A 22,324-nucleotide genomic window follows, 5' to 3' on the forward strand; every position below is an offset into this window, starting at 1 on the left:
CCACTCGATCAATTGGCATAATTAATTGCACGCTGCAGTTGGTCGGCAGCTCGGACCCGGCATTCGTTCGAGCGAAAACGCGGATAACCCACTTATGTTTCGTCTAGCGAATTTGCTCGCCGATTTCGGTCTGTCATACGTGTATACGCCACCATGACCGTGAAAACGATATTGTTTATTCCGCCCTATGGACGATAATAACTCTCAAAAGAATCGAGAGCTCGAAAAAACAAAAATGTAAATTGATAATTTTATCTTTTTGACTATGATACTTCTTGTGTTACACTATACGATGTGCAGTCTGTATCTTGTAACATCTGCTGTGATTTATATTGTATGTATAATTGAAAAATTGCTAAATTTGAGCATTTTAAATGTTTATATGTAAGAGTTAAAATTTTTTAAATTCAGAGGTTTAAAGAGCGCACCTTAAAGTGATGCATAATTTTCGTTTAGCGTAAATCTGACTAAACGTCTATTTTTCTCTTATATTCAGATATATCTATTAATAATTTTAATCTTGTGTAAAATTATAATTTTATATAAATGGAAGTTAATTATTTTATTAGACTATTTGCACTGTTACATTTTAAATTCTCTAGGTTTCAACCTTATAATTCAAAACTCTTCTTTTCCGTTTGGAAAAGGCGCGTGATCTGTAAGATTTTCAAATGCATCAAACCATCAAATAATTTTACAGCGTGTACGCGAGTGTACTATAAGTTTGCGGTGCCTTAGGGGAGACACTCGTCATTTATAGCGACATAACATCTGACTCGCGTCAGATGCGGCGATATAATCCAATCGTAAGCATGTGCCGACGGGCTGAACTCCAAGATGTGTTTCCGCGTTTCTGGAAGTCCGTGTCGACTCTCTCGCTCTCTCACGCAATCCCTTCAGGACTCCTGAAAGTTGGCTGGACGATTTGTAACCACCGGCGGCGCGTTCTCGGATGCCGGCTACGGATCCTCATCGTCATAAAATCCGGCTCTTCGCCGCGAACAATCCGATCCCTCCACATCGCCGGAGACATTACCGACACGCGCTGTACATTCCGCACCATCTGACGAGCCGGAAATCGCGATCCGGACGATCATTTGAATAAAGCGATCGGCGCGGTTCCTCCGAGAAGAGACGGACGATCATTGATTTTCCCTAATGTTCTCGCTCCGATTGCCGAGCTCTTACGTTAACGTTAGCAGCGACAGGCAATCGGAAGCCGATCGTTCTAAGTAGGTCGTGGCACGCGAGGGGATCGGGAGATAACGGCTGAAATTAAGAAGGAAGAAAGGGACGGCTCGCGATATCGGCTCGCGAAAGAAATATCGCTCGGATATCGTACAGACCGAGTCAAATCGATATCTCGTTGGAGCCCCTTCTGTAGATTCTCGTTAGAAGAGCAGCGCGCTACTTCCGAACGTTATTGGAGAATTATGCGTTAACTTGTTCAAACTTCCGGATAATAATCGTCTGTTTAAATTTTTAGCTTTAGTTAAAAACTAGGATAAACTCTAATTTGATTGCTTTTTCTATTTACGCTATATGTATAGCAGTTTCTTAATATTCAAGTCTAAATATGCTTTTTACCTGAAATTATTTACAATTTTATTGATGTTATACAATATTAAGAAACGAAGTAAGTTGGTATGAAAAATAAATACACAATTTTTTTACATATTTTTATTAATGTATAATCTTATTGTTAGTATAGAGTAATTACTATATCTCAGTGAAAACTGAGAAAATAATCTCTTAAAATTTAAAGGTATAGCGGCAATGTTAGGCATGTTATTTTCAAATGGAAGAAAGGATAAAATCGGGACTGATGTTTCTTCGATCGCTGTCGCGGACTGCCGCGCAATGACGTAGCGATTCGCGGAATAAACGGAAATAAAGTGCGACCAAAGTTCGGCTTGCGTGTCGCAGATAATGCATAAGAATGCGATTTGAGGAAGTATGCAATGCAATTACGGTGCGACTGCCGCGCGATGTAATTTTCGAAGTAGATCGCCGCAAAAGGACGTCGAAGGAATAAACTCGTTGGCCGTGGTGGTTAGCAGATATCGCGCAATTGCACAACGGCTATTAGCACCGTTATCCTTCTTTAATCCAACCGGTCGCAGTTCAACGGCGCTCGCGAAACCAAACGGGTCACGTAAAGCGTTTCGCCCTAGCCAGTTAACAGATTTTCAGAAGCAGTTAAGCTCGTTCTGCGAATTTTGAGACGGGTGTAATTTCGTGCTGCTTTACATTTCACAAATATAAAACGGATAGAAAGGAAAAGAAGTGTTCCGTAATTGGATACACGCCACTTCCGAACCATTTCCGAGCTGTTTTCTCAAAATTCAATATTATCGCGATCAAACATTGCAAACGTAGCCATGAAAAAACCGAGATCACTTATGTTGTTGATGATAATACGGCGATTATTTAATTCTTGCGTATAGACCTCGTTTCTGGAAAATCGGGGTGCATTCGAACTGTCTATCGTTAGACGTAATCCGCAGAAGTTTCATGGAAATGTGCGCGCAAACGCATGCATATATCATTCCGTTCTAGCGTGTAGGGAAAAGCGGGGTGAGCATGAATATGTAATACTCGGCAGGTCGGCGATTCGAAAGGTCGCTGGCCGCAAATAGTTTCCTTTGAAGGTTTCCTATGACCGACGTACAATGACGTCATATTTGCATCGTCATAGAATGTGCTATCGTCATTGAGACGTCATAGAACGCGGCATTCGTCATAGGTCATAATAGTCGCGATCGATTGCGTCGTAGTTACGTACATCGTGGCTATTACGTGGCTATCAATCGCGAAATGGGAAATATCGCGGCGTAGAATCTTTGCGCGTTTCGGGAAATATCTCATCCTCGATTGTGTATTGTATCGTTACATGATATCTCTCTTCAGGATTTGGGAATTTAGTTATTTATCATGCGTTCGATGAAAAACGGAAGGATAGGTAATTAATAATTTGCGTAAATAGAGATGTGTTTGTATTAATTCTATTATTTATTCACGAATGCCTGTTTAATCGTACTCTCGTGACGAATCTGCCGTTACGTTGTCTGAGGTAAAAATTCGAGCCCGCGAGATTTAGCGGCGACGCGATATCGATGAGAACACACGTAACTTGTCCGTCCTTCCGTGACGGTGCTCGTTCACGGAACGTTTCATTCGCTGAATGTGTATCGAAGAATGGAAATAAATTTGCAGAAGACCGACGGACATCGGTGCACATATTGATACCTGGAATCGCGTGACTATTTATATTAAGGAGACAGTTCGATAATCGTCGTATTAGCCTTCGTATAATTTATATAAGTAATTGAGAAAATTGCTCGTTTTAAAACGCCGGCGCCGTCTAAAAGAAATACTTTCGTTTATTTCATTATAACATTTATTTTCATCGTTCATATGCATAAACATCATTAAGGCAGGCTTATGCATAACAATATTGTTTACAGCAATTCTCATGACGAATTTATATAAATATATAGGTCTTCCTTTCAGTCGATTTCTATTAATTTACATTTGTAAATGTATTAAGTTTTAGAAATGAGAATAAATTAGTTAAATGTTAAATAGGTAATGTAATTTTATTCTATATTTAATTTAAACTTTACATTCTTTAAAAGGAATTGAATTTCTATATGAATCTTGTTTGTTAAAATATTTTATATTAAAAAGTTGCCACTCGGTAATATTTCCGCTAAGAAGAAGCATCGTCTCCAAATGAATTGAGAAACTCACAGATGAAAAAAATGCAATTAATAAGTTTAAGCTGTAGACAGCTCTGAATGTTTCAACTTGAACGCAAAACAATCGCATGATTTCCAGCGGGGAGTGCCTGGTAGGTTTTATGGGAGCTAGGGGTGCAGGCAAGGCTGCAGAATAAGGAGGCAGGGGCGAAACGATGGGAGGAATCAACCCCCGTATTCTGCGATCGTGCCGTTCAAGGGAGGAAGCTCGCGTTTCGTCGTCCAATGGCCGTCGGATAAGGCAAACCGGCGCTCGTTATCCGCACGCGATTTCTTTTCCGTGAACCGCCTATCGCGGCGAAATCGACGTTTATCGTGCCGGGTTTTCTTTTTACCTTCCTCCGACCAACTGTGGCGAGTCGCCGCCCGATATGTATGTACGAACGTAACCCGGAACTAATTACTGAGCGTAATAATCGCGGTTGGTCGGTCGGCTGGCGGGATAAATTCAAATTCCGGGAATTACGATGGAAAAAAATGGGTGACGGGTAGGCGGCCGGTTGGTGGTTGGATTTAGGGGCGGTTCGACACACGCCGGGTAAGCGTTGTCGAATTATCACGTCTTTAGTATCAACGACGTGACGTTGTTTAAACGGTGATATATTTACATAATCGTGTTTACCACTTTTCGTCTGTCACGATTTTTCGAATAAAACAGCCAAGCGATAAATGAACTTGACAATAAAAATCTCGTAATACAAAATTCAGTATGCTAATTTAGTAATATTTGGTTTATTTTTAAACATATTTGATATAATTTTTTTAACTTAAAAAAATATATAATAAAATTAGAAGTCAAAGAAAATTATAGAAAACTATTAAAAAATATAATCTTTTCTATACATATATAAACTCTTTTTTCGACTTATTCGGTTTTAAGCTGCAAATACATGAAATTTCACTTGAAAATTTTTCTCTAAAACAGGGGAGAGATAGTCTGTCAGTAAAGAGTCTAATCCATTTCCCAATAATGCAATAAACTTGATTGAAGTTACTGACACTCTCCATCGTATTATTAAGCCAATTTAAAATATCGCCTTTTTTTCTCTCAGTTATCTGAAAGTTGAAATCTCAGCTTGACTCTCTTTCTCTCTCGTAACTTTTTTCAATGACGTGATCGCTGGGCTCCACGTGGGCGGCCCGTGAAGTACGCGTCGGGCACGAGGACAGTGGGCCCCCACAGTGGAGTCAATTGGCTCCTTGAAGTGGTCAGCCATCGCTCGTACGGAGTGACTCGTCAGGTACGCGCCATAAGGTCCCTCTTGTCTCCGTCTGTGAGCGGCGCGGACTTCTGGGAACACCGGTGCATGATCGACGATCCCAGACAGCCCCGTTATTGTTTCCACCGCGTCAAAAATATCTCGCCCGGGCACGCCATTATCTTCGCGGCCGATGCACGCGCGTCCACCCCACTGTCGGCAAGACGTCTCGTCACGGAACATAAGCGCAGCGAATATCTCGCGGGGATCAAGTAGTTGCGCGTCTAGGAATAAACGCGGATTCCGATGTCTAATTACGACTCCATTTATAAGAAGAAATGGTTCCGCTTTAAAAAATATATCCGCAGTATTCGACTTTTGTAATAGTTATGCATTTCCAAAATGTATCTAAGAGATGTTTTTTAATAACTAATTATACTAAAATTTTTCTGCAATCTTGCTTTGCATTAAATATTTATGCTTTCGAGATGTTTTATACGAATCAATAAGAGTTTTGGGACATTTACGAATCTTATTTTATTATTTAACACGCGTTTATTTTCTCGCAATTTACTTTGTTTTGGACTTATCTGATATGATTATTGAAGTAATGTGCGTTAACTTGACTTACGCTAAATTTTTAATATGGATAGCAGGAATATGAAATTTCAAGAAAGGCGACTAGTCTTTGCTCAAGCTATCTCGTGAAACCGGGCGATATCTTAGATTTTCTGATCGTTATGGCGAGCAGGAAGTCGGGCGAATAAAGGACGACTGGACGGCGAAAGGAAGAAAGACCACGAGGAGAACATTGCCTCTCCGTGACCTTTCATTTCACATATAGAAGTCAGCGGCAGAACTGACCCAGTGAAAGCATTCTAGTGAAAAGCGTAACACATGATCGTGTCTTTGGTTTTTCTCTCGGAGTTGCCGAGTAAGACTAGAGTGTTCACGATAAAAGTTGCTCGAGCAGGTCTCACGTAATATGTAGGTCTGTCCTCTGGTGTAATTCTGTATCCTTGTCTCGTCGAGCTTTCGGGCAAACTGAATTCTCCCTCGAGCTCGAAGATTTTTAAATTCTGTTCATTCGATTTAACTGCAAGGTTCTCAACAATACCGAGCAACTAGAATTTCCATTTATACATCACAGTTTGTATGCTAAAATATACTCATAGCGTTTTACACAGTTCTTTATCGCCTTCGTTTACTTTCGACCAGCGCGCGAGTGAAAATTGAGAATGCGGTCGGAAACAAACCGCGCGCGTTCATCTTCGACGACACGTGGGAAAACAATTGGTAACCGTGGAAAACTTGGCTCGTCTTAACTGCCAAGAGCCGGCGTGCGCTTTTACCGCCATCGACCCCGTTCTACGAGCCTGCAGACACGAACGATCTCCTCTACCTCCGGCGGAGCGTGGTACTAAGGGAGAGAGGGCTGTCGCTTTGTTCGCCATGCCGTCTTTATTGCTCCTTTTTCCTCCCCCGGTAGCCGTCCACGACATTTCGACAATGGAAACTGCGCGCGCGAGGTCGCTCCTAGCTCTCTCACTCGACCTCGTTCAGAACGAGACTCTCGAATCTGTTCCCAACCAGCCTGCCGCCGATTCCACCGTGCTATCGTCATCTTTCCGCTTCTCTCTCTCTATCTATCTATCTCTCTCTATCTCTCTCTCTCTCCATCTCTCTTCTTCCGCTTATTCGTCGTCGACGTGCTCTGTTTTCCGCGTCGATCGAGGCGGCATTGAACATTTTATATCCTTCCTTCGCTCACTTCCATTTTCTTTCGCCACGCGAAATCGCGAACTCGGGACGGACGTCGCAGTCGTTTTCCTAGCGTTTTGTCGGTTAATTCTTTCGGTTTTCATGGTGGCGGGCTTCTGGCTTTTACGGTAATTGCGGCAGAGTTTGAACGTTGCCACTTCAATGAGGAGAGATTTAGCTGATTGTTAGCATTGTTGTTAAAAATCGAGATCTCTTATATTTAAAAGAAGAAAATGTGTGGCGTTCTTTTTTTCTTTATTTTACAATACGCAATTTTTCATTTTGTGCAATTTTACAGAATTTTATTTTGCATATTGTATTTTAGAAAGTAATACGGGGCTGAATCGATTAAACCGAAACGATAACAGCTAAAAAAAAAAGAATAAAATTATATCCGTGCACGATACCATCGCGTTGTATTGAACTTTTTTGAATATCTTCAGCAATATATGGCGAATGGCATATAAATTTTTTGTTTTTGGATCAACAACAGTGCACACAGGGGCATCTATATGGAAATTTGAACTACAAATTACAACAATTTCCACGGCACTTCCGAAACCGGACGCACGTAACTTTATTTTTATGTTTTGTTACGAAATAATTCGAGAAAATTAATAGATATAATCCGCGCGTTGACGATCTCGCTGTCGCGTTGAAAAATTTCTACGTCCCTTATGTTCGAAAAGTGAAGAAACAAACATTTATTCTGCAATGAAAATTTGAGCGTACTTTATTACAGTGCATTAATCACCTCCATGTTCTTAAAAATATATATTTTTTAATATTATTCAAAACGTAATGATATGACTATCACGCTGACATATTAGATGTGTAATAATAGTGAAATTATTAACCTGGCAGATTGTCTTTTCTTATTTTTGTCCATTTTTTGTGCTTATTCTGTATTTTTCCATCAGCAAGCACTCTTGGTGCGTTATAATCCAACTATCGCGTAATGTCTAATGAATAAAAATTTATGTATTATATCTAAAATAATTAGTACAACCTAACCACATAGCATTCTCGTGATATTTTTCTACATGTTTATCGCATTTTACGCGAGTGTCTGGCAAAGTTACAAGCACCATTCTTTAGCGACTTGCGCCGAAAGCGACCATATTTACATGCAAAAAATGCACGTAAAAAGATTCCAACGCCCCTCGTCGTCCTCGCAATAAAACAGCGATATAAATTACATATCCTATCTCTCGCGTTTCAAACGTTGTATCTCCCACCGCCGTTTTCGCTCAAGTTTTCGTCCGCGATACAAAGCGCCGGTATATACGCATTTTTTTTCTCCTCTCGCTTTGTACGCGTTCATCGCGACCTCGCGGAATGTGTCCGTAAATCCGCCGGATGAAAATAATTACAGGCGGTTTATGCAGTTAAAAAACCACTGATGCATACTTTAACGATGGTTTCTTCGTATCGTTTGAAGTTAATTTTCCCTTCAGCGAAATTCAGCCAAGTTCTTTTTTTTTTCCCCGCCGGCGATTAAATACGCGAATAATTGAGAGCCGAATCGAAATTCCATCGATGGAAAACTCACTTAGGATTAATAAAGAGTTATTTGATGCTTCCCCTTCGTGTGTGGTACAAAGCCGATTTTACCTTCGCGAGAATCGCGCGCGTATCGAGCGTGTATTAGGTATAGCCATGTCGCATATTTGAAGCGATTTCGCGATATTCGTCATTAAAATCCGGTATCTGTCGTTAAAGCGCAGTTGCCTCGTTAACGGAATTATCCAAGATGTCCCGATGGCGCGCGATATCCCGTGTAATTCCATTAGCCATTCCATACCACCAGGAGTGGCGGAGAGACCAGAAGGGAGAGGCTCTCGGACAGGCCAGCGGGTCGATTCCAGCGATCGGCGGCTTTCCGATGCGCGATAAATAATCGCGACGTGTCGTCGCACTCGTCGGCCGTCACGCGGAGTACATTTTGGCGTGACACGGCCGCGTCATGTCGCGTGACACGCATCACGGTCGTGACGTTGCGGGCACCGTCTTTTTCTCTCTCTTTCTCTCTCCTCTCTCTCCTCTCTCTTCTCTTATACTCGCTCTCTCTCTCTCTGCATCGACAGCGTGCACTGACCGACCGACCGACCGACCACCATTGTTCCATGTCCTCGTACGTCGTCAAACCTTGTCAGCTTAATTATAGGCAGACATCGTACGCGGGACGCTTGTCGTTAAGCCGTGCCGCGTCGCGCGTTCCCGTACGCGTGACGCTGGAATCACGCGCCGTACAATCTGCAATTGACACGGCTTTCAGGGGGGCATCGGAGTCGACTGATCCGAGCAAAGCTCCACGAAAGCATACTCGAGATCGACCTTCACTCAGCTGGGAAACGTAAAAACGTTCGAACGAGACTGCCGCACGGGGACTAATAAAATTCGAACGTTAGATTTTCGTTGGAAATATTCGTAAATTTTCTTTCGATATATTTCGCGTTAAATAAAAATCTTCTCTGGGACAGTACTAACATCATTTCTTAAATATGTGAATTTAAGAGTTCTCCCTATTTACGAATTAAATGGGAATAAATAAATGTTATACATTGAACAAAAATGTGTATGTGGATTGCAAGATTGCGTTTACCGAAAAGAAAGAAATTCCGATTTATGCGTACACTTTTTCACGCAATTAGAATTTTCCGATGGTGTGATTTGCAGTGACCGTACAGGTATGACGCGCGTTACCTCCTCCCCGTTTACTTCGTCGCAGTTTCGGAACGTAAATCTTCTGTGTATACATCGTCGATCCACTCGAATTCCATAGTAAAGTATTTAACACATTGGATATTTTTGTAATCATGTGACTGCCTGAGATTCTTGAGTTGTGAAATTTATGGATCGTTCTATGATCTCTTCCGATGAATTTCTATGATCTCGAATAGCAGAATGTTAATCTTTTGGATCTCTGGAATGTTGAATTTATAAACCTCGATCAAATACTCGATCTCATAAATCTACACGACGTGGCCTATCACTCTGATGTTATCTCTTCAAGTTCTTTGGACTCTCGTATCACTTCTGCATTCTTACCTAATCATACGATTACGTAACGCACATATCGATTACACGTAACATGACAACAGACATATTGAACAGTCTAACTCATGAATACGTCACTTGTTATTATTTGGTGAACAAGGCTTATTATTCGATAGATCTTTATAACATATTCTTATTTACATAATGTGCGCTCGATTGCATAATTGCACCAAGCGACGCACTCTAATCAGCACCGATGCGTGCGTTTTCATTTCGTGAACGAGGAGCTACGACGGCGATTGGACGCATTTCTCTTCAGGGTGGGTCGGACCTCCTGATTAATGATCCCGCTAATCAAATAAACAATCCTACATCTGTCGACCGAGTGTGTTACCGAGTCGCGACCAGACGCGCGGTCCCTTCTTTTTCCGGTACGGTGCCTGCCCTCCAGCCCCCCCTCCCCCTCCCTCTCTCCGTCCTTTCCCAGGGATCCTGAAGAAGACATGGTTTATCTTCGGTCCCCGACAGTCGTCGTCGATTCGTCCGTTCCTCACGGCTCGACTCGCGTTCCCTCGACCGAAAAGCAACGCAAGAAGCGGCACGATGTTGAAGAAAAGCTCGAGTTTAAGTTCCAGGGGCTGAAGAAGGTTCGGAATGAGAAGAACGGTGGGGAAGGGGGAAGAGCGGAATCTAGAAGAAAAACGCACTTGCCTTGCGGCGTGACTCTAGAGTGGCAATTAGAAGGATTAATGATTCCGTCTCGGGAGTCTCTTCCTCGCTTCCTCAGAGATCCCTGGAGTATTGCATCGTCGTCGGGGCCTTGCCGGTGGGCCGAAAATCGTCGCGATTAGATCGCGCGAGTAGAGTCGCGAGCACGTTCATAAATCAATGTTACGTCCGTTTAGCGTCGACGTGGAGGGACGGATGTTCCTCGGCGTGTCTACTAGGACGTCGACTCGTTCGGCAAGCGTGTAATGTGGTCAACGCTTTCGAAGGAACTATAATTAGCGCAGAGCGGTTATTAATCGTCGAGAATCGAGGCTGTTGCACCGATGGAATTCGAAAGTTTCCGGATAAAAATTGCATATCCTCGTGAAGGGTTGCATAAAAAGTGAAGTCTGGCGTTAAAGTTCGTCTCTTCTCAAAGAGAAGCAAATATGTAAAAATTTCGAAAATTCTAAATCAAAGCGATTAACATTAAATTTTATTCATATAATTTTATATATATTTGTACGAATAAAAAGAAATTCAATTTTTCACAGTAATGCAAGCTAAATAAAAGGTCTCTGCTAAGATTTTAAAACACAGTTATATGATGAGTTGCAATATCTCATCGGGGTTATTTTGATTAACCCGAGGCTTCTTCGACGTATCTGCGAAGTAAAGTTTCGCGAATTAAAACACACAACTCATCCGACTGAGGTAACATAGCCTGAGAGCACAAGTCGCTCTCTCTCGTCGTTCCTTTTGTCGTTTCACGAGCACGCACGGCAATTTTCACGGTTCCGCCGGGCGAATCGAGACGTCTCTGTTAAGCAACGAGGTTTGCCGTCGGCGAAGAGTTCGCCGGCTCGGAACCGTGACGGCGCTGGAACCGTGAGATGTCTCTCTTCGGGACGACGACAACGACGACAACGACGTCGTTCCTGGAACGAAATTACGACGGTGCGCGCATCTTGCCGCGCTCAAAGTAGATTTATGAACCGCGAGCATGAACGCCGGACGATACACGGATAATTTTGCAACTCGATGAGAGAACTCGTTTAACCCACTACTCTCACGACCCACGTTATACGCTCAACTTAAATAGAGCTATTCCTTCGTCATGTTTCTTGGGCTGAATATTTTATCGCTATTTATACAAATGTCTCAAAGAAATATTTTAACATAATACGAAGAAGTGCTTACATAAGCGTTCTATATAAAAGATGAAGAGCTTCGCATGAATCATTTTCCTCTCAGTTTTGCTAGTTTGCGCCTTTCCTTTTGCATCAAAGGCCGAGTTACGAGCGTTTAAGTTGCGTTCTTAAATTTCCAATTTTCTGTTTTCTTTCTTGAGATAGATCTGTTGATATATTCTACACGTGTGATACACTTCGATCTTCCAATTTAAATTTTTACAACATTTATATACTCTTTCCAGTGTAATACTTTTGTCAATTTTGACTGTAACATAAGTGTAACATATGTGTAACATGAGTGTAAAAGCATTTATAGTTTTGATCAATGAGAAAATAAAACTTTTATTTTCTTCGGCACGTATACGAATTCTGTCGTATATTCGATTTTTTAGCTATAATATATCTAGTTTTATTTCTTCGATATCGCTAAGTTTAAGGCACAAGCGACGACGCGCGACGTCTCGAACGAGTCTGATTTATAGGGAACTCGGTCGAAGCTTTGTTCGGCAATCGGTGTCCGCGTAATCGCGAAGTGACGTCGTTGCATCGCCCACTCTCGGCGCGATGCTGGACGGGAAATAAGATTAAGTCTCTGTTAAGCCGAAGGCGGCCACGTGCTTGCGCTCTTTCTCTCCCTTTTCCTTCTTCCATATCTACCACGGCAGTACGTAAATCACTACGACGGCGGCAGACAGTTACGAGTTCACCGATACAAACGATTGTGTTTTAGCCTGCTCGCGGAACACGCGGCACGACGCGAGAAGCAAAGCGATCTATACGGGGTGCTCTAAAAATACGCACATTACTACTGGCAATATATTTTTGGACGGATTTGAGCTTCGTTCATTCTCAGCATTCATTTAATTTAAAAAGAGGATTAATTCATGAGAAATTATTGAAAATCGAGAATTGAGGACTGAAAGAAGAGAACAAAAAGTTAAACGTAATTAACTTCTGATCTATTAAGTTAACGCAGTTTTGTATTGAATTTTTCGAAACTATAGGCTATATTGCACTTTAGGTATTTAGATTCTCAAATAAATTTTAATTGAGTCTTTAAATTATCGATATAAATGAAATATATTTGAAATGTCAAATTCGCAAATTCTTGCTTAACATAATTTTTAGTTCTTCTTAAATTAACTTATTGAAGTTCTCACGAACGAAGACTCCGGATGCGGTCGACAAGAAATATCCTCGTTATACAATCTTCCGGTAACACCCTGTACAGTCGAAGAACGAGGATGTGGCGTTCAGAAACCAGAAGACGGGAGCCGTCCAGCTGTCGCGGCCACATCAGAGCGTGTCGCGTATACAACATGGTATACCCGTCCTTTTCCATGCAATTTAAACGTCCACGCGCAAACTGGTCCGGTATCTCTCTCGCCACTCTCTCATCTCCAACAGTGATTCCCTCTCGAAGGACACAATCTTGCGTTGCTCAACAAAGCGTCTTACCAGATTCATGGATTAAAAGTTTAATACTCACACGCATCTTCCAGTTCCAGATCTTCGTCGCAGATTGTTTTATCCTAGGTATCTAACTTCATTAATTAACTGAGTGTAAACATCTTCTCATTCGCGTAAAAATTAATGCAATTCTATAAATACTCCAGTGCAAGTATTGTACACAAGTGTTTCCCTCAAAGATGATTTATCCAACTATTTTTAAATTATCGGTAACACTTCAACAATTTTTTTTATTAGATTATTTATTCTCCGACGCTTTTCTTCTGAGTGTTACGCCGTTGAGACGTGCAACAAATCAAAGCTAATCTACCATCCATCTCCGCCGATAGCTTTCTCGCGTGTGTCTGGTCTTCGTTCCCATCGTGCTCGTTATTACGCGCGATCGCGCTCCTTCCTCTTACTTCCTCGCTTCAGTTTCCATCGCTACCTCACCGGCTCTGCGCTTTCTTCACACCGATCTATTCCCCTCGGCCGTACGGGCTATTTTTGCCGTCGGCAAATTCTCCTCTGTCGTACAGCGACACGTACCAGCGCGACAGCGTTGAAAACTGTCTCCTCGCGTTGCCGGCGTTTAATATTTTAATCCCCCGCCGTGTCGGGTAACGTTACGCGAAATCCTTTCTGATATTAAGCATGCCGTCGCCAAATATAGTCGCACGATAACTTCAGCCCGCGATAAGATTCAGTAGCATCTCGACATAAGATATAAATAATTATTAGATTTTTAGAAGAAGAGTTAGTAGAAAAATGTCAAGTACCAGTTAACCGCGTCTTTTTTTTTTGTGACAGTCATATTAATTTCATCGTTCAACTAGAACTAACGATGCACCGGAGAGTGCGCTATAAATCATATTCATCGAATGGAACATGCGGCTACGTGTCATATTTCTCGAAACTTTTTTCACTGTGTCACCGATATAACTATAGCTGTCCGTCACACGGATGGATTCTGACGGGGGGATTAATCAGGGAATCATGAAATTAGCTGTCGTCACTTTTCATCTTCATCATACAAAATTTGACACGCGCGCGCGCGTCGGTCAATCGCCATCGTGTTTTATTTGCAGTGTATGAATAAATAGCGACGGTATACGCGGCACGATGGATCCGCCGAATGCGCGCGACAGTTGTTCGGATGTGCAGTGTTCATAAAGTACGATTAATTCCCTCACGTACAAATCTCTCCGCAGCAGTACACCAGATTTCGCGTTAAAGATTCAAAGCAACAGCAATAAAATATTATACAATAATTGAGGTTGTCAGATGAAAAAAAGGATTTGTGTGTGTCATCAATCTCCAGGTATATACGAGGTTGAACCATACAGAACTCGACTGTGAATCGAATATGACATCACCCCATACGAATAAATTTTTATGAAATGGCGAGTTCCGAGAGAGAGAAACGGGGAGATTAACATTATTTAGTGTAAAAATATGTTTTTTACGCAAAAATACAAGTACATTGTTTCTAAAACATGGCAATTTAGTTGTTGAATTAATTTACTGTGTCGGGTTTATGTTAATTTTAACATTTTAGCATTTTTCTTTTTTTGTTTAAGGTTAAAGATGGACTTTTGTCCTTTGATACATTCTATAAACTTTCTTACCAGGTTGTTCTTGTTCGGATCAATGTTCTTGCTGGTATCAATGAAGGGCGCCACTTCGAGGCAACTTGAAATCTGATAATTAGCGCGACCTCAAGGAAACTCGAGATCCGGAACATGAATCGGTGATCTCGAACTACTGAACTCAATAATCTCGTTCTCTCCCGGTTACATCTCGTCCTTCTCCTCCCTCGCGAAATAATATTGGAGGTGATTTTTGCGCAATAGTATCAGGCCACCAGGAAATCTTTCTGATTGTATCAACTTCTTCTTCCACCCACCACCGGCTTTCGCGTATAAGTCCAATATCTCTTCTTTTTGATCGCATTTTTCACGCTTCTCCACATTTCTGTCTTCCGTCCGTCGAACGGAGCGCATAAAGCAGGACGAAAATTTAGTTCAAAGGACCAGGCTCATGATCGATTTCCGTCCGGGAGAATAATCCCTGATCATCCGTCAAACACATCGAGCGCATCGTTACTTGACTGTCGGCGCGCGATGTGTCGCGCGCGACTGAGTCGCGTTTCCTCTCGGTGAGGATCGGCACGGCCGAGGTCGGTGGCTCTCGATGGAACGGACCCCGTGATTTATCTATTTGCCTCGTGAAAACACAAGCAGAAATGTCAAGCGTGGCGGTATGCGCGTGTCCGCCTGGCAAACGACAGCGCGCATATCCATGCGATCTGGATTTTCGGAGCTGGCCGCCGACACTTGACCGCAACAGATTCAAATCCACCGAATCTGAAAACGAATCTGCGCGTGATACGCGTGCCGATTTCGCCTCCCGCGTGATCGACTGATCGCGGCGCGACTTTTCGCGGTCGCGCACAGCGACGAGCCGCAGACTATTCGCTATTTTCAATCAAAGCGAAGTTATAAGAGATGCTCCTGTGGTTGTATGTACTGAGGTATCGGTATTTCACATTTAATGCTGAGTAAAATTTATCTGGTATTAGTGCTTCCGTACTGAGGAAGATAAGTATCGAGTGTAAATGGATCGATACGATATTATTTACTTACTTGTAGAGATCTCTAATAACAGTGTATACATTTTGTATAATAATTAATTTATTATACATTTTACTATATTTTGATAAAGAAAAATGACTTACGCACTGCATATAAGAAAAAATTACTTAATTCTTATTTGAACGTAGCATAGGTAATTCAAGAGTTTAAAATTTAACCTCATTAAATATGCATGTGTTCGAGAAATTGAAAAGATTCTAGCTTCTCTTTGTTCAATGTATTTTCAATACCAACGAAAATAGTTTGTGTGAAAAAAATCTAACACGACATATCGACAGATAGTTCTCCACGAGCATTTGATGCGATCGATTTGCGTTAGGAGATCGATGTAACGAGTGTACGCGAAATGGAAAATACTTATACAATACGCGGCCGCAAAATGCCATCGGAATTACCAAACCGCCGTTAATAACTGCGGCAACGTGCGGCTGTTACCCGGAAGATGGACGAACGATCCTCGTCGTCATCCGATGGGTTATTACGGTAGTTTACGCGCGCCAATGATTCCGCGACGCAGATAAAGTCCGACGTCGATGGTTGGGAACGCTGATTGCCTTTTCGGTGGCCATTCGCGGAATTTTAACGGGATTGCCGATGGCTCGAATCGACGTGCATCGAGTTTATTTGCGTAGTAACGAATATACAGGCACGTTTTTATTAAATACGATCTGATGTACAGAGAGAGCCGTCGACCGCACTTCCCTTTAGTAATAAATGCCTTGACGAAATTGAAATTGGTTTCTTTGCGACAAACCTGTGCCGGATGATTTAGTTATAAAGTTGAAAGAATTAAAGGCTCTTGGTGAGAACTATGCGTCCATTTGATTTTCCGTTATCACGTAATAATGAATATATTTTTTTAACAAATAATTTTTCTTAAAACACCTATTATTTGAAGAAATAATATCTTGCGTGTAATTTAATGTAAATGCGAGGCTTAATTTAATCTATGAAGCTTATTTAGACATTTCAAGATTGACGGACGTATTATTCGGTAACTACTAACGATAAATAAACTAACATACGTAATTTCACAGATTAAATTGTCAGTTTTGATGAAACTAATATTAGTAACCTTTACATAATAAAATCATGTTTCTGAATTAAAATTAAACGAAATTTAAATTACGATATCAACTGACGAATTAAACGGGCAGGATTACGATCGCCCGGCTGCGGGGTCCGAACTCGTCGGGCTATTTACGCTTCTGAACATCGTGCTCGAAATTCCAAAGATCGCGCGTGTCGCCAAGAAACGGATCATCCCGACGGTTACAAGCGCGTTCCGGGCCCGAAGACCGCGAGCTCGTCAGCGGACAGGTATTTCGGGCTGCTGCATAATTGAACAAGACGTTCATCGGAGCGCTTCACATCTGCCTGATCGGGCTTAACCGCATTGCTTTGAGATCTGCTCGCCGGTAATCCTGAAAAAGATCTCTTCCAAGATTGTCACACCTACGTTCTTTAGTCAAAATGTTGTTTTGGCACTATAGCATAGTATTATAGCAACTGGACTAATATTAGCGTTATAGAAATTAGATGATTTTGAATTTGAAGAAATAAGTTACCCATCAGTTTTTGCATAATTTTGAAGATTTATATCCGATGCTGGAACATTAAAACACTTATAGTCGTACGATAGGTAACCACTAACTTGAGATTTTTTGTAAAATTTTGGATTTTGGATTTTTAGGTACTGTCTTAAAATTCGGACATATTGAAGCTTCTTTTAAGTATTTCAACTGTAGGCTTATTGAATCTTTGGCACTTTAACTCTAATTTTAGAAAGATTAAACTTTTGGATCCTTTATATAAAAAAAGTTCATTATTTCAGGATTCTAAGACCCTCGAATTTGATTTTTGAATTCCAGAAAATCGCGAATTTCCGGTCGTTTGGCCTTTCGCTCACAAAGACGATCCTCGAGCAGGATTCGAGAAAAATATCTGTGATGTACAGAACCGCGCTGTGCAAAACGACGTGTAGAAGTAGTGGGAAGTGGGGGAGAAAAAAACAAAGACTCAGACGCGCGGACCAGACACAAAGAGCCGTTGCGTCGGTGGTTAACGAGTCGTCCAGTGCCTTTCCTAAGCTTTCGGGTTTACGCGCGAAAGCTTGGAGCGCTCTTGCGAACGCTTTCCCCTCAAGACTCAGCAAGCAAGTCCTCTTCCTCCCCCACGCAAGCAACGAATCGGCAGGAAGAGAGGATACGAGAGCGAGGATAGAGGCGAACCGTAGCGGGAAGGAGCGGCTCGGTTCTGAGTCTGGAGCTTATATATCTGCCGGAACTAATTGTCCCATAATTCACTCTGTCCGGCGGCAACGTTGCTCGTCCGCTTATCCGCGACCGCTTCTTCTTCCTCCTCGGTCTCGTCGTCGTTCACCGCCGACGCCGCCGCCTGGCGTCTGCTTCGCGTTTGTAGCTTCGAAAAAAGATATCATACAATCGATATTTACTGTCAATTCTTGTCGATATCTTTCATTTCTCGGGACCCAAAACTATATTATGAGGTTCTTTAATTTTTTATTTCTCCAGATATCAGCAATAACTATACATGCATGATAAATATTATTAAAATTTGTTAAAACAAATTAAGTAATTATGTTACAATTTTCAATGTGCAGAGTTTTTTTTATAAATGCAAAATACTTCTCTTACCGGAGTATTTTGACAATGGAAATAGCTTCTTATCTAGAGATTATCCATTTATAAAAAGCCCGTGCAAATTGGAGAATTTACTAAACCAGTCTGGCCAGTGTGTCAGTAGTTACAGTAATTACTCTAAAGATCTACGACGGCTTCCGCCAGCGATTGTCGTATTACATTTGAAATCGTCCGACGCCGCAACCGCGACTTGCTTATACAATGTGGTAAGTGAGGACATATCGCACGAAAATTATTAAGCTCTTCATTCTATTATGCTTGAAATCCACAATATAAACATATCTATGTAGTCCAGGGGCGGCAGTCGTCACTTCGGGGGGATTATGCGAACTAGGACGGCTAAACTTCGTCGCACGTGCATAGGGTGGATGAAGTTCGCAACGTACTTCGCGAAGCGAAACGATTAACCACCTCGATGATACATTCACTCGTCAGCCCTTATCGGTGCTTCTTATCGTGGACCGATCGACGGAGTTCCCGCGACTTTTTGCGAGAAGCCCACAGTCGCGGCATTGCGACGCGTCGGTTTTGCGGGATCGCGTCGGACTTCTAACGCTAATGCACTTTATATCCAAGCGATACGCGGTTCCTATTGATCCCGAACGACACTTTCTGTCCTCCAAATGGTCTCGGCTTTTTTGCTGAGGACGCTCGCTTCCTCACGTTTTTCTCGGCGAAATCGATGTACCGATTAAATTAAACTCGTTGATCTTACAATTAGAGTTCATCGAAGTTCTCTGAATGATCTGTTTATGATTTCTAGCATCTACTGAAAATGCTAATATAAAAGAATAGTTTCATAGCTTTCATTATCCACTCAAATGATTAATTTTTATATTACGTTTTTATTTCTTCCTTACGTTCATGTAAATTCATGTAAATTTGTCGATGAATTGAACCTCAAGATAGAAAAAAATATGTTTAAATAAAATTTTCATTTTTTGCACAGTGGAAAGAAGATATGTAAAGAATAAGATTATTCGTTATCTCTTCTTTTTTTTCTATCTTCTTTCTTTTATCTATCTATTATTGTTTCGTAAATGAAATTGTGGAATTAGATAAATTACATGAATTATTTAATTAAAATAATTTTTGCATGGATAAATCCTAAAGTTACTGTAGTAACTTCAGTTTGGCAAATTTTTGGTTCATCGAATAACAACAGCGAGCAATTTAGGGTACCAGATGTGCTTCTGCACATTTCACGAGTTACAAAATTGAATTTACTGACGCAAACGGCTGATATAAGCGGCCGATACTCGACTGGATGAGAAAGTTTAAATAATGTTTTCGGTTAGCGAAATAGCATTATCCCATCGGAGCCTCGGGAGTTATTTTCGTTTGCTTTCAAGCTGACGCGACGAGCGTTATTACACCCGCGAGCGCGGCGAGCAACGTGTGCCGAGCGAGCAACGAAAATCCAATTCATGAATTCGCGCTTCCGGCGATCACGAGAGTACGGGAGTCGGCGATATTGAGCGTAAATAAGACGCGCGTAAACGTGCGATTAAATCCAACAGCGGTTCTCCGAGCAGCGCACTTCCTCTTCGAGACCTACCTATAAAAATCGATTGACTGAGATTCTTTAAACCTTTACTTTTTCATTAGCATCTTATTTTCTGTTCGGTCTGAAATAATTCATTAAGATAAATTTGAAAATCGTTAATTCAGTAATATATTGGCACTGACAGTGAATTCCCCAATGATTATAAGATATTTCGAATGCAATGTTATATTATATGTCATGAAAATAAATTCTAAATGTTCGCATTTTTATAAGTAAATTTTTTTTGCCGTGAAGATCTTTATAATTTGGGATACTTTTACTTCTTCAGGGTTAGCCCCGTTATGATGGAAGGCGCGTCCGTGACTTTCCGACTTCTAGGCGAAGTTTTCGCAACGCGCGGGAGGAATAGACGTCGCTCATCATTCAGCCGAGACGTATGAATAACGCACAAGTTCGCTCGTGGACACGAGGCACGAAGCGGAGAAGCCGAACACAACGGAAAGGGGACCGGGATACCGGGAACAGTGTACGTATAGGCTACGGTTTCATACATAAATAAACGACGGCTGGACGGAGTTTCAGTTTGCGCTGCGGTACTTTTCGCGAGGAGAGTGCCAGACACCCCTTCACGGGGGATGGCTCGGCGTCCGGCATGCCGCATCCCTGAAAACTAAAACGACCATGACAACGACCGTGCCCGAGTCGTTCGTTCGGCCACCACGAAATTCACTTTCATCAATCCTTTTCACATATACATTTAATTGCAAGATGGTTATAATTATTGCATCACATGCACTTTTCTTAGACAAATCATTATTCCATTTTTCCGATTGAAAAGCTTTATTGATTATTCATATATGTGCTTTGTAGATTTTTTATTTCCTTTTTTCTAGACATAGAATACAATAAGTAAGTGAGCTAAAGTTAAATTTAATTAGGATTGAAATTAGGCCTATATAAGTAGTCTCCGTCATCATAATCGTTTCGCTTTGAGCACCGCTACACGTTGCCGATATTCAAATTGGTCTATTTCGAGGGAAATATTTTAAACATAGTTCGATCATATACGCGCCATTGCCAGTAAATCCCATAAGATAATATTTAACAATTCGCGTATACACCCCTTTCTACACATATATCCTTCTTAGCATTCAACACCAATTATCGTGATTAAAAATCCTCACGATGAGATAACGTTATTGCGACGGCGCGCCGTCAACAGAAATTCTCCCGCGTATGAGGATAATGTCCCGGATACGTACGTACAAGAAAGAAAGAGAGAGAGAGTGAGTGAACCTGGAAGAGCCGGTCGGGAGGACTCGATTTTCTACTACTAGGAGGGTCGACGAGCTTTTAACCGACACGTACGGCCCCTTTCTTTCCGTGGACACGACTCGTCCACTACGTGCATATTGCGTACGCCGGCCCTTTCGTAAGCGCTATATTATCTTTATGTGCCCCGACGACCTTACCTTTTGCTTATTCAGGGTTTTATTAATGCGCTTGAATTTACTCCGCGACCGGAATAAACCCGGTGCATTGATGTCGGCCGTTCCTTTTTGCGACCGTAGGGCGATACGAGAAGCTGTAATGGCATAATCGCATAATAACGCGTAAATCATGAAAACTATGGTAATTTAACAGTAATGCTAAACCAATTAATTGGATTATCTTAACAAGTTAAGAAATTATAAATAATTTTCGTCAGTCAATGAAAATTATTGCAAGATTGCAAAGATTTCTAATTAAAGATTTGAATACTATAATATTTAATGCTAACTGAGTAGAATAAAGATAGTTTAAAAAAAATTTGTCTAGTTATTACCGCAAAGACTTTGTCGTCGAAATTAAACTTGAGCTATTATAACGTTCCGTAGTCCTTGACAATCAACTGAAATTATTACAATCAATGATCTCGATCTCTCTCGAGTGCCTGGCGCTCGTGACAAAAAAAGTTATTATAATCCTCAAACGTCGTCCGCGGGGCTTCAAGCATCGTTCGAGAATGGTTGGATGCACCGCTATTATTCCCCGGCAGGGTCGATCATCTCGTCTCGCGTACGATAACCCATAATTTCTCCCTCCTCTTCCATCACCTGTCGAAATCACGGGTGAAACGGCAACCCTGTTATTGTTGCCTCGCCAGCCGTGCGATTATGTCGACACCGGAATTAGGTTCGTGGGGGGTTTTGTTCCCGGTCCACGTGGCTGCCGACCGCCTCCTCTCGCGCGCCGAAGTCGCTCTGCCTCCATTTAACGCCCTTGTACACGGAGCCTCGAGACTTCCGCCGCCCGTTCTACTTGATACGCCGAACAATGGAGACCCATCATCGCGGTAGATCGAGGAACATCCCGCGGCCCGCTCGTTAGTTCGAGAAACACGAAGATTTCAGACTTCGTTCAGAAGCCGACTGATCGTATCACCTCGC

The 22,324-nt window shown here is 41.8% G+C and overlaps 1 protein-coding gene across 2 annotated transcripts in view; it reads left to right on the forward strand.

Annotated features, from left to right (window-relative positions):
- Positions 1-22,324, forward strand: part of Pxb (putative Hedgehog signaling attenuator pxb) — a 326,305-nt gene that overhangs the window by 174,398 nt on the left and 129,583 nt on the right. Inside the window, exon 2 of one of the 2 annotated variants that reach the window (XM_071706092.1) lies at positions 20,224-20,421. The exons of the other annotated variant lie outside the window; for it this stretch is intronic. The gene's annotated coding sequence lies outside the window, so the exon portion shown is untranslated. The remainder of the gene's footprint in view (positions 1-20,223; positions 20,422-22,324) is intronic. 2 annotated transcript variants of the gene reach the window in all.

Source organism: Temnothorax nylanderi, unplaced genomic scaffold, assembly GCF_030848795.1.
Source record: "Temnothorax nylanderi isolate EJ_2023f unplaced genomic scaffold, tnyl_v1.0 TNYL_tig0049_pilon, whole genome shotgun sequence".
In the NCBI taxonomy this organism is placed as follows: Eukaryota; Metazoa; Arthropoda; class Insecta; order Hymenoptera; family Formicidae; genus Temnothorax; species Temnothorax nylanderi.